The 12,467-nt window shown below is 39.8% G+C and overlaps 1 pseudogene; it reads right to left on the bottom strand.

Annotated features, from left to right (window-relative positions):
- Window positions 1–3,438: 3,438 nt before the first annotated feature.
- LOC114044146 lies at window positions 3,439–5,291 on the bottom strand (annotated as a pseudogene).
- Window positions 5,292–12,467: the final 7,176 nt, after the last annotated feature.

The raw sequence follows: 12,467 nt of genomic DNA, 5'->3' as shown, positions 1-12,467 counted from the left end.
GGATGATGGAGCAAGAGAGAGAACATGGGCATCTTTATAGGCAGTAGGGAAGCAACCAGTAGAAGGGAAAGATTGAAGATGAGTGATGGAATTGGAGATGTCAGAGGGGTCAATCTGTTGGAGAAGATGAGATGGAATGATAATGCTTATGCAGGTGGAGGGGTTTTCTTTGGTAAGGAGAAGAGCCACTTCTTCACCTGAGACGGGGCTGGAGGAGAAGAAAGTGGCAGAAGGCATATAAATGATGTGAGATGAAAATGAAAAATGAGGGAACCCTCAGCAAATGGCCACAATTTTTCAGTAAAATATAAGGCAAGGTTCTTGGCCAAGATGGTAGATAGATGGGGTGGCATGGGAGATTTGAGAAGAGATAAAAAGTTTTGGAAGAGCCTCTGTAGTGAATGGGGTAGAATTGGTTAGGGAGGTATAGAAGGATTGTATGGCAGCAGTGGAGTTCCAGTTGAAATTTATATAACATAAATTTATGGTGGACTCAAGATGGTTGAGTTATTTTTCTCCACCTTCAATCAAGAGCATGCATGTAGGAGCAAAGACATGGTAGGAGCAATACAAAGCTGTAAGGCGCAAGCAGCAGTATAATATGGAAGCTAGGGACTCAAGAAGTGGATAGCATAGAGTTGAACTAGTTTACCAAGGGGTAAAATGTGGAAAAGAGAGTATGCTAGTGCAAAGGTGATGATGGCCTGGGAGAGGATTGAAGGGTCAAGGAGTTGTAGATCAAAGTATGGAAGAAGAACAGAATTTGCTACTAGAAGGCAGGGGGAGAAGTGGATAGCTAATAGGCTGTTATCAGATAAGGGAATTTCCGAATATTTAAACATGGAGGTGGAACATTTATAGGCCATAGAAAGATCAAGATTATGACCATCTTTGGGTACTTGAGGTGTGGTAGAATAGATTGTGGGAAATGAGTAGGATGAGAAATGGGAGAAGTAGGGTGTTTGAGAGAGTCTCAGTATAAATGTTGAAGTCTCCTAGTATGAGGGCAGGAGTTGGAGAGGAAAGACTGAATCAGGCACTGAACTCCTTGAGGAGAGAAAAGGAGTATCCTGGAAGTCTATAGACAACAGCTGCCCAGATTTTGATTGGGTGGCAGATGTGGATTATATGGACCTGAAAGGAGAAGAGGTTACTAAGTGATGATAGAACTTGAAGTGGCAATGGAAAGCAAGTAATATTTCATTTCCTCTACCTTGATCTGTAAGTGGAAGAGAATGAGTGAAAATGCAGCCTGTGCTGGAAAGGATGGCCAGAGAGCTTCTGTCTTCCTTTGGACAGCTCAGATGCGGGGAGCAAGAGCTTGGAGGAGAAGGAATGGTTACTCTCTTTCTCCAAGGCAGGAGACTGAGCCAGAAACTTGATGGAATGGTGTCAGTCCACACATGTCAGCAACAAGAGACTGGGAAAATGGAATGTCACTTCTCCCCTTCCTACAGGAGGCTAGAGAGCAGGCAGGAGATGCACCTGGGTACAATGGTAAGGCACTCACCTCTCTGTTTAGACGTTTATGTGTTGTCTCCTCTCTGTCTGTGATAGAATGTAAGCATCTTAAGAACAGGGGCAATGGTTTTGCCTTTCTTTGTATTTGAATGCTTAGCACATGACCTAACATGTTGTTGCTGTTGTTCACTTATGTCTGACTCTGTGACCCCATGGATTATATATACTGTTCATGGTGTTTTCTTGACAAAGATGCTGGAGAGGTTTGCCATTTCATTCTCCAGTGGATTAAGACAAACAGAGATTAAGTGACTTGCCCAGGGTCACACAGCTAGTAAGTGTCTGAGGCTGGATTTGAACTCAGGTCTTCCTGACTCTAGGTCCAGTGCTCTGTTGACTGAGCCATCTAGCTAACTCAATCTGACACATATTAAATGCTTAATAAATTCTTGTTGACTGACAGAAACAAAGTGGGTGCCCGTGAACTGGGAAACAACTTAACAAATTATATGCATGTGGAATATATTGTGCCATAAGAAATGGCAAAGTGACAAATTCAGAGAAACCTGGAAGACTTGTATGAACTGATACAGAATGAAATGAGTAGAACCAGCAGAAAAATTATATAATAACCACAACATGATAAAGAAAAAACTGTTGAAAGACCTACAAAGTCTGTTCAATGCAATTGGAATCTTGATTCCAGAAGATTAGTGATAGAATAAACTTTCTACCTCTTGCCAAAGAAGTAATGGACCATAGGTGCAAAATGAGACAGACATTTTAACACAGACCCTAAGTGGAGCCAAAGCATTGGATTTCTGTTCTGAAGGATGAATGGGGTTATTTCCAGTTGATACAAAGTTCCTAATCCCTGTGGGAAAAACTCCATATATTTTAGGAGGTAATTTGAGGTTAAGAGTTTCTTTCTCTGAGAGGAGTGGCTTAATTTTCTTCTTCTCTAATTTTTCCTTTTTTGATATCTTTGCTTTAGTTCAGTTTTCTTTTTTTTTTTAATTTTCAAGTGTTTTCTATTAAGCCCTTTTAAAGTAATAAGCAAACAATAATCTCTGGTAAGCTGTATAAAATGTCCTTTATTGAATTTGTAAAACTGTATTTGGTCAGTTATTGTATGAGCACTGGATGTAAATTTGGAATTGTATGGTATAAGATCTTAGCCATGGTGATTCTGAGACTTTCCTACGTAACACTTGGGTAGCAAGTGAAAAAACAATGCTTGAGCTTCCAAGGAATCCCAGAGGACTTTGCTGAGGGATTGGGGATGTGGAAAGAAACTGTAAAAAAAAAAAAATTCACCCCAGGTAATTTGCTGAGGGTAATAAATTTAAGTTAGGAAAAAACATAAGAGATTCCCCACCTTGAAGCATGCACAGATATTCTCTGCCTGCCCCAGGCATGTCACAGAAATTCGAACTTGTGGAGACATCCCCTGCCTGTTTCTGCCACATAGTACTCGTCAGTGATTTGAGTCTCCCCAGTTGATTGCTGATCCCCCAAAAAAAAAAAAAGGGTTGATGATGATGGATGTCTATCAAGGTAGAAAATGAAGCTTCCAGAAGACACAGTTTTTGAAAGAAGCTCTGAATGTGTGCCCAGTTAGGAAAGGAAGTAGTGTTATCAGGTGGGAACCAGATCTCATTGAGTGGCAAAGGAAGGAAGAAGTAAGAAAGGAAGAGGTTTAAGATGATAGGAAGCTTGTTATTTATGAAGCAGGAATTTCAGAGGACACAATGGAAAGTGTAGGCAAATCTGCAGTAAGACATTGGCAGGGTATTGGGGGGAGGGGAGTCAAAGGGAATTGGGACTATAATAACCATTGTGGAGTGAGTTCAGGTGAGTTATCAGTAATTAAAAAGCAGTCATTTGAGAGAATCAAGTGATTAGATTGTTTGAGTTCCAACCTTGTGGCAGGCGATGTATCACCTATGAGAGCCTCAAGTAGGTACAGGACCTCATTCAGAAGTCAGTAGTGCCTTGCCTGTGCTGCACAAAACCCTGAGAAGTTGGAGGTGGAAAGGGTCTTGTCCCATGGCAGGCCAGCCCTGGAAAAGGCCCAAGAGGTCAAGGAAGTCAGAGGCAATGCCAGAAACTGGGGTAGGGACAATAGAAGCCACATTCTTTGGTCGCTACTCATTGCTGGAGATGGTCCTAAAATTCATTCTCTGACCAACCAAGTCATTAGGATTAAATTGTTTAGACTCCACTTAACTTTGAATCCTTTCTTTCCCTTTATTCACTATAACCTTGTCATATTGTGCTAAGCAAAAGTTATGTTTGACATTTCAGCTTTTCTAAATTTGATTATGAGGTTTTTATGTCCTGGTTTCTATTTGATTTTTGTAAAGGTACTATACAAAGTAATAACGACGAATATTCATTTCCTTCGTCATTCAGTAATCATCAGTGATTTATTATTTCTAACGTTTCTAAAATTCTTTAGAGGTTTTTTTATCTTTTTGTTAGATTTGTCTAGGTCTGAAAGGAACACAAGAAGGTTTCCAATAATTATAATTTTGCTATTTCTCCATTTGATTCAATTAACTTTTCCTTTAGATAATTAGATACTAAGCTATTCAGTGTGTGTATATTGTGCTGATGTTATTTTATTGTCTGTGATGTCTTTAAGCATAATGTAGTTCCCTTGTTTATCCCTTTTAACCATTTCTGTTTTTACAGTTGCTTTGTCTAAGGTCAAGATTGCTACACCTGCTTTTTTGAGTTTGCCAGAAGCTTAATTAAATTGTGCTCTCACCCAGCATTTTCACTGTGTGAATCTTTGTTTCAAGTGTGTTTCTTGTAAAAACAAACCAAAAAAACCATGTTGGGTTCTGCCTTTAAGATACACACACACACACACACACACACACTTAATACATATATTACACATACATATGACATATTTTAAAATTAACAAGACTTCTTTAACATTGAAATAAAGAAACATTGACTCTTTTATGTCAGGACACTAAGGCAATTCCCCCTCAAAAGTCTTTTAAAATGAAAGTATATTTTATTTTAAATAAATCTTCTAACATGAAATGGAAAAAATTCACAGTCTGCTTGGAATAGAGATACATAAACAATATGTTTGTCAAATGCAACTTCACAGCTGGCAACAGTCCTGTATTGGAAACAATATATTCACATTGGTGGCTGAAAGGATTTTTTGCCTCAAATTTTGGTCTTTCCTTTAGCCTCTCTCTTGACTCCACCCAGGCTTTATTGATGAGTCTCTTCATTTCATCTTCTCCATCTCCATAAGTCTTCTGTAGTACCTTCATCAGCCCCTCACTTATATCTGTGTCTAAGAAGGATTTTTCCTTCTCTATGTATTCTTTCTCCACTGGATTAGGTAATCCCAATTCTGTTCCAGCTTCTTTTTGCATAATTCAAGAACTGTATCACTATTGATCTTTTTTAAACTACTTTCCACAGAGATTAACTTCAAGGTGGTTATGGAGTAGTTTTTCCCATTTAGATTCTTGACCAAAAGCTGAAATGGACTCTGTGAATTGCACCTATGTATTCTAAGTGGGGATTTGGTGAACACTAGTTAAGGTAATGTAGATTTTCACAAATTCACATGGATTGATCTATCCATGAGTATTGTCTCACTGTGTAACCATCTGAAATGGGGTCAACCACAGCTGTCAGCTTCTCATTGTCAGCAGTTTCTCCTGTCCATTCTACTGCCTTGTGTTTGACCTCTGTCTCCAGTTTGGATTTCTTTACTGTCAGAGCATCATGGACTTCCAGCACTCTTTCCCCTCTTCCAGGTCTTTGTGTAGCTCCTCTAAGGCTGACATCATGGTTTGTGACCACTGCTGGGGCAAGACAAGCTTGGGCATGGGTCCAGGCTGTGATCCTAATGAGGATGAACTCAGCTGCTCCCACAGCCATAGCCACCACCTGAACACAGACCACACTGGCTTCAGCTGTTCTCAGCATTGCTTCAACAAGGTTGACTTCTGCTTTTCAATCTGTCCTACTGTCTTTCTGTAACATGTGAGCTCATTCCATTCACGTTCATAATTATGATTGTCATTTATTTCCCTCTTATATTCTTACAAATTTTCTATTTATAGCAGCTCTTTTTGTGGTAGCAAAGAATTGGGGTGCCCATCATTAGGGAATGGCTGAACAAATTATGGTATATGAACATAATGTAATATTATTGTGTTCTAAGAAATGATCAAAGGAATGGTTTCAGAGAAATCTGGGAAGACTTGAATGAATTGATGGAGAGTGAAGTGACCAGAACCACAAGAACATTTTTTTTTGGCAAGGCAATCAAGGTTAAGTGACTTGCCCAGGGTCACACAACTAGTAAGTATCAAATGTCTGAGGTTGAATTTGAACTCAGGTCCTCCTGACTCCAGGGCAGGTACTTTATCCCCTGCACCACCTCGCTGCCTCAACAACATTTTATACAACCAACATTATTATTATGACAAAAAACTTCGAAAGACTTTAGAACTCTGATCACTGCAATGACCGACCATGATTCCAGAGAACTCATGATGAAACACGCTACCTGTTTTCTGACAGAGGCAGCTAAGTGGCGCAGTGGATAAAGATGTCAGACCTAGAGTCAGGAAGACCTGAGTTCATATCCAGCTTCAGACTCTTACTAGCTGTGTGATCCTGGGCAAGTCACCTAAACCTCTATTTGCCTCAGTTTCTTCAACTGTAAAATGGAAATGATAACAGCACCTACTTTGCAGGGTTGTTATGAAGATTAATTAAGAGAATATTTGTAAACTGCCTAGCATAATGCCTGGCACCTAGTGGGTGCTATTTAAATGCATATTCCCTTCTTTTCCCCTTCTCAGGTGAGAGCCTCACAGTTAAGATTGAAAAATATTTTTTTGTTTTTGTTTGTTTTTGTTTTTTAAATGTGGCCAGTGGGGGAATTTGTTCTGCCTAACAGTATGTTTGTAATGGGGAATTTGTGTTTCTTTCCTTCTCAGTGCAAGGATATGGGGGAAAGGAAATGGAAGGGAGAGAAGGTAGCTTTTCATTGAGGAAAAAAATTAGAAATTTAATTTTTAAAAAAAGAAAGGGAAAGAACTAAAGTTTTCCTACCTTTGCTCCCCATGCCCTGTTTTAGAAAGGGAATGAAAAAGAATAACTGTGATCAGCACTTTTTTTATTTTTTTTTTATTTTTAGGCAATTGGGGTTAAGTGGCTTGGCCAACTAGTAAGTGTCAAGTGTTTGGTCTGAGGCCGGATTTGAACTCAGGTCCCCCTGACTTCAGGGTCAGTGCTCTATCCACTGCACCACCTAGCAGCCCTGATCAGCACTTTTTAATCTCCCCTTTATAATCTACTCCTTCGAAATTAGTTTGTTTTCCTTGTAACTATTCATTTCTCAATTCTACAGTCTTACCACCTTCCCTCTCCCTATGTCCACCTGTTTCACTATTGAATTTAATGTATTTCTACACTTAACTTTATGTTTGTGTGTGTTCAGTTCTCCTTTGTCCAATTCAGGTAAGAGCAAGGTTCATCTGACTGCTATTCTCCCACCCTTTCCTTCATGTTAGTATAATGTACTTCTTGTTCGGTTCAGTGCTGAGAAATAGTAAGTTCCCCCATCTTCCTCATTTCTTTCCTGGTGTCTTCCTTTTTTACCTCCCTTTTCTTTCCTGAACAGAACTATACCTAGGCACTATTTGTCTTATTTGACTCCTTCCGTAGTCTTTAAAAACATTAGGATTGTGAACATCTCTTCTATAAGACTGAAAGCACTTCATCATTTAACTCCTTCCAATTGCTCAAATTATTTACCTTTCTAAAAAAGTTTCTATTAACTCTTGTGTTTGTATTTCAAAGTTTCTACTCAGCTCTGGTCTCTCTATCAGTAATATTTGAAAGTCTTCTATTCTATTTGAGGTTCAATTTTTCTCCCTGAAGGATTATACTCAATCTTACAGGGTAAGTTATTCTTGGATACAAACCTTTATTTTTGCCTTTAGAAACATCATACTCAAAGTCTTTCTTTTTTTTCCTACCTTTATAGTAGTTCCTGTCAAGTCTCGTGTGATCCTGACTGGTTTCCTAGTACTGAAACACTTTCTTTCTCACCACTTGTAGTATTTTTTCTTTGACTTAGAAGCTTTCAATTTTGGTTATAACATTCCTGGGAATTTTCAATTTATGATTTTTTTTAACATGGTATCCAGCTTTTTTTACTAGTCATTAGTAAGAATGAGTTATATGCCCTCCTTTAGTCCAATATTTTGTACTTCATTAAAATTTCAAAAAATGAAAGAGAATAAAAATCCTGTCATTTCCAGTTTTTTCTTTAAAAAACTCAGGAACTAATGATTTTGGAAAACTTGGGTATAAGTCAATGCCCGTGTAATGCCTCTAGGCATTTTGGAAAGTAATGGATCCAGCAAGGCTGGTTTCAGCATATTTCGAGAGCTTTTAAAGAAAGTCTTAACACAAACTAAACCCAAATTATTTATTGTCTGCTACTACTGCAAGATAGCCCTAAAGAGGGAAGATGGGGAAGATAGATGGGCTGGAAAAGTATTTGTTTAGTTATGGTTTTCAGGGAATCTGATTATTTTAAAATTCTCTCAACTTTTTTTTTCATGTTCAGTTATTTTAATAGCAGCTACCTTATATTTCCTTCAAATTTTTTTTCTATCTTTTGACATTGCTGTAATATTTCTTGTCTGAAGTCATTGTCAGGTCAATTCAATAAGCATTTATTGTTCAGTCATTTCATTTTTGTCCAACTTTGTGACCCCATTTAGGGTTTTCTTGGCAAAGATACTAGAGTGTTTTATCATTTCCTTCTCCATCTCATTTTACAGATGAGGAAACTGAGGCAAACAGGGTTAAGTTACTTGCTCAGGGTCACATAGGTAGTAAGTATCTGAGGCTGGATTTAAACTTGGGTCTTCCTGACTCCATGCCTGGCTGTCTTTACTGTTCCACCTAGCTGCCCAAGCATTTATTAAGTACCTACAATGTGCCAGGTACTGTGCTAAGCATTTTTACAAATATTATCTCATCTGATCCTCACAACAACCCTGGAAGGTGGGTGCTATTATTATCCCCATTTTCCAGTTGAGGAAACAGGCAGACAGAAGTTCAGTAACTTGCCCAGGGTCATGTAACTAGTGAATGTCTGAGGCTAGATTTGAACTCAGGTCTTACTGACTCCAGACCCAGAGCTCTAGCCGGTATATCACCTAGATGCCTGTCTGTGGCCAAACCATTTATTTTTTTGAGGCTTTGTTTATACTTGTTTTGTTTTCTCTTCTGGGTTGACCTCTTGAGTGCTGTTTGACCCTTAGTGTCTCTTTATTATTCAGTATTTTTCCCTCCATTTACTCATATATTCAGCCTCAGTTGTTGCCTTGGGACTTTGTGCCAGGGCCAGGCTCTTGGATGGAGTAGTCTGGTCCTCTTTTATCCAGGCCAAGATTTCCTGAGCTCTTACCATTGGCTTCCACCTGCCCTCGTGCACTTCTGCTCAGGATACTGGTTGACAGGTGAATTGTCCCAGGGAGAGGAATGAAGTCTTCAGGGCCTCCTTGATCATCCCTGGTAAGAGAGCATTGGCTGACTTCTGGTCTCTGTCCCTAAATGTGTGCTGCCTTCACTGGTTTCATCCCTCTCCCAGTGTCTGAAGGCTTCTGGCTGCCCTCCTTGGAGCAGATGAAAAGGCCCATTGTTATTTCTCTTTGTATTTCTTGGTAATTATCCAGTCTGGTGCCCGTTTTATATCTTCAATGCGATAGAGCTTAGTTCCTCTATAAACTTTATTAGCACCAGCTTAACCATAAGTTGTTGCCCCCGGAATCTTCAAAAGCGATGCCAACAGAGTGCAAGGTTGCACAGGTTCTACCATGCTAGAAGAACATCAAGCACTATCTCTACCACAGACTATATCTGCTTCCTAAGGACCATTTACCTAAGGACATTACTAGTAGCCCAGACACATGAGGATGAAACCTTTGGCCACAGCAGCTCATAAATAAAGAAAATACAAAATGGTCTTTACTCCAGTGCAGCCCCTGTTGCTTTTGCAGTGACCATGGCAGAAAGATGCCAAAAATTATAGTTTTTAGGCCGGCTATAACTATTAACATAGTTGTTGATATTGTAAATGCAAGGTCCTTTTCCAATGACTAGGTGAATATATTACTGAAGAAACTGAATTATATCAATTTTGGCATTCTCACCAGAAACAAAACGGGTGATAAAAGAAAGGTGCATCTCAGTGAAAGGACTAGGAACAGATTTTCCCTCAGAGAGGCAAATGAATGAGTTGGCTTTGTTGGTTTTAATGAGCAGACACTCAAAGGCAACAAGAAACTATATTTTGTGAGACCTGTGCAATACTCATGATCAGTTTTGCAAAATGACTACTGTGAAAAGAATCGTCACATATCTATTATAAAGGATGAGGAGGTAAGAAAATTCTGTAAGTAACTCATTAAGACCTAAGTTCAATCATCATATACTTTAATATTCAGTAACTTTAGGGAAAATAAGGGAAGAAAATTGTTTTTAAAAAATAACATAGTTTAGGAGTAACTACCCAGAGAAACCAGAGACCTATAGCCTATATAGAAGCTTTATACAAAAACATCATGAATGCTTTCTTTGTGGAAAGAGTTAAGAGGTGGCTGGATGTGATTAGCCTCAAATAACATCACAAAAGATGTAATTGATTATATTTAAGCAGAGGAAATGACAAGTTGCCAATGTAGACAATTGGCTTGTCAGAACAAATAGTAAGATCAGAACCTGGGACAGGAAGTTTGCTTAGTGGACAGAAAGGTAACTTTGCAGTCAGGAAGACCTAGGTTCAAGCTTTGCCTTTGACAATATACTAGCTGTGTTATTATATACAAGTCACACCTTCTCAGTGCTCCAGGTAACCTGCTAAGACTACAAGTTACACACATGACTTTCCTGTCTGTCACAATGAAAAGAGTGTTCACGCTGGGAGTTCTCTACTCTGATCAAATTCAATACAGCCCCAGAAAAACAAATTGATGCAAAATTAGAATTCTACCTCTTGATCCCAAAGAAAGAGGAAAGGGAAGAAGAAGAACTTGAGGAACAAGGCTGATTTGGAAAGTTCTGGAATTGAGAAGAAGGTTAGGAATCAAATTTGGAGAGGAGTAATTTGGGAGATCTCCAGACAGGGGCGGGGAAGGGAGCTCAGAAGGACTTGAGTATAAGACTCGTAGGTTGTGGTTGTGTGGTTTGTCCTTCCTTCTCAAAGAGGACCATGACGTCAAGGAGATGATGATGTGACTTGCAATTGACTTTGATTTGAGTGAGGCAGGGCTCTGCAGAGTTGCCAGCCTCACTTTCTCCTCCAGAGCCATCTGGGTCCAGTGGCCAGATACTCATCAAGATGACTGGAGATGGCCCAGGATGCCGTGGGAGACCCTGGACCTTTTAAGCTCAGGTCTTTCCAGGTTCTCACTTGAGTGAGGCACCACCCATTCGGTGAATAGGCCTCAGGCTGAACGAGGAGGAAGGATTCGAGGAAAAAAGTTCTAAAGAGAAGGGGAAAGGAATTTGGGTATGACTACCAAGTACTATTGAGAGTTACAAAGTGGCATCAGTAGTCTCACAAAAAGATTAACATTATATTTAAGCAGCAAAAATGACATTACCAAAGTTACTGTATGTCAAGTTACTATAAAATAGTCAAAATGTTAATAGGATGCTAAAAAGGTGAAACATTTGGACTTGCAATCTCCAAAACCTGAGGATCTCATTTCCAGCTAATATGGAGGGCAGGGAAAATTTCTGCTGTGCCCTGGACTGATGGCTTCAGTAGAAACACAAACAAGTGACTGCAGCTATGCTCAAAGTTCAGACTTGTCTGTTTCTAAAAAGAGAAGGTAAAGATGGCCAAAGAACTTATCTCTATGGTCTCCAAGTTATCATGAGCAACAAAATATTCCTTAAAAACTAGGGGGGAAAGGAGGTGGGGACTTCAACATGAAAACCAAGAACAAGGATCTGAAAAGGCAGACATAAATTCTGAACTGTGCCAAAAAGCTGTAAGATAAAAGAACGTCACTCAAAGGAAAGAAAGAACCACTGAACACTCGCATCTCAGAAATAAATTTGAAATTCATGTTGAAGCAGAAGAACTTGGATGCTCCAAGGAATAAGAAGCTGCTTGTCCTCTAAAGAATGATAAACTGGCTCCACAGATACTCTCTGGTGAGAGGTAATGTAGTAAGGATCAGAGGAAGAAGAAAGGTAGGTTATTGGTTTCCCCATATGGTAAAAGCAATATCCTAAACACTATATACAAATTAAGCTAGTTTTTCCTTAAAAGGTATTGAGAGGAGTGGGGCAGCTAGGTGGTGTAGTGGATAGAGCACCAAGCCTGGAATCAGGAGGACCTAAGTTCAAATCCGGCCTCAGACATTTGACACTAACTAGCTGTGTGACCCTGGGCAAGTCATTTAACCCCAATTGTGTCCAAAAAAAAAAGGTATTAAGAAGGGAACCAAGATGGTGGAGTAGCAGGAAGTAGTACAGCAAGGAGCTCCCCCCCACCCCAATATTCCTCTGAACACATCTAGAAAATGCATCAGATCAAATCCCAATGGAGAAATCCAAAAAAAGTCATAGTAAGCTGTTTTTCCAGCCCAGGTTGGTATAGGGAGAAAGAGAGGTCTGTGTACACTGGGGACAGGGCCAAGTGCAGGACTCTAGCGGGTCACGTTAGTGCCCAGGGATACACTAGGTACAGGACAAGAAGAGGTCCCAGACCCATATTAGGGCAACCATGATGGAGATAAGTGCAAAGTGTCAGCTTTTTAGTCCATTACTCGATTTGAGGTTACAGATCCAGAGCAGACTACCCTGGTACCTGTGCTATACCCTCACCCCCACAGTCTCAGGCCCTAAGACGTATACCAAGAGAGGAGCAAGTTCATAATCGAGCAGTGGCAGTGTGCCTCAGGCCGCAGGAGCAGGGCAAC

The sequence above is a fragment of the Vombatus ursinus genome, unplaced genomic scaffold (assembly GCF_900497805.2).
Source record: "Vombatus ursinus unplaced genomic scaffold, bare-nosed wombat genome assembly UNPS02014772.1, whole genome shotgun sequence".
NCBI lineage: Eukaryota > Metazoa > Chordata > Mammalia > Diprotodontia > Vombatidae > Vombatus > Vombatus ursinus.
The sequence above is the reverse complement of the archived record's forward strand: the minus strand, read 5'-3'. Positions and strand labels throughout refer to the sequence as shown.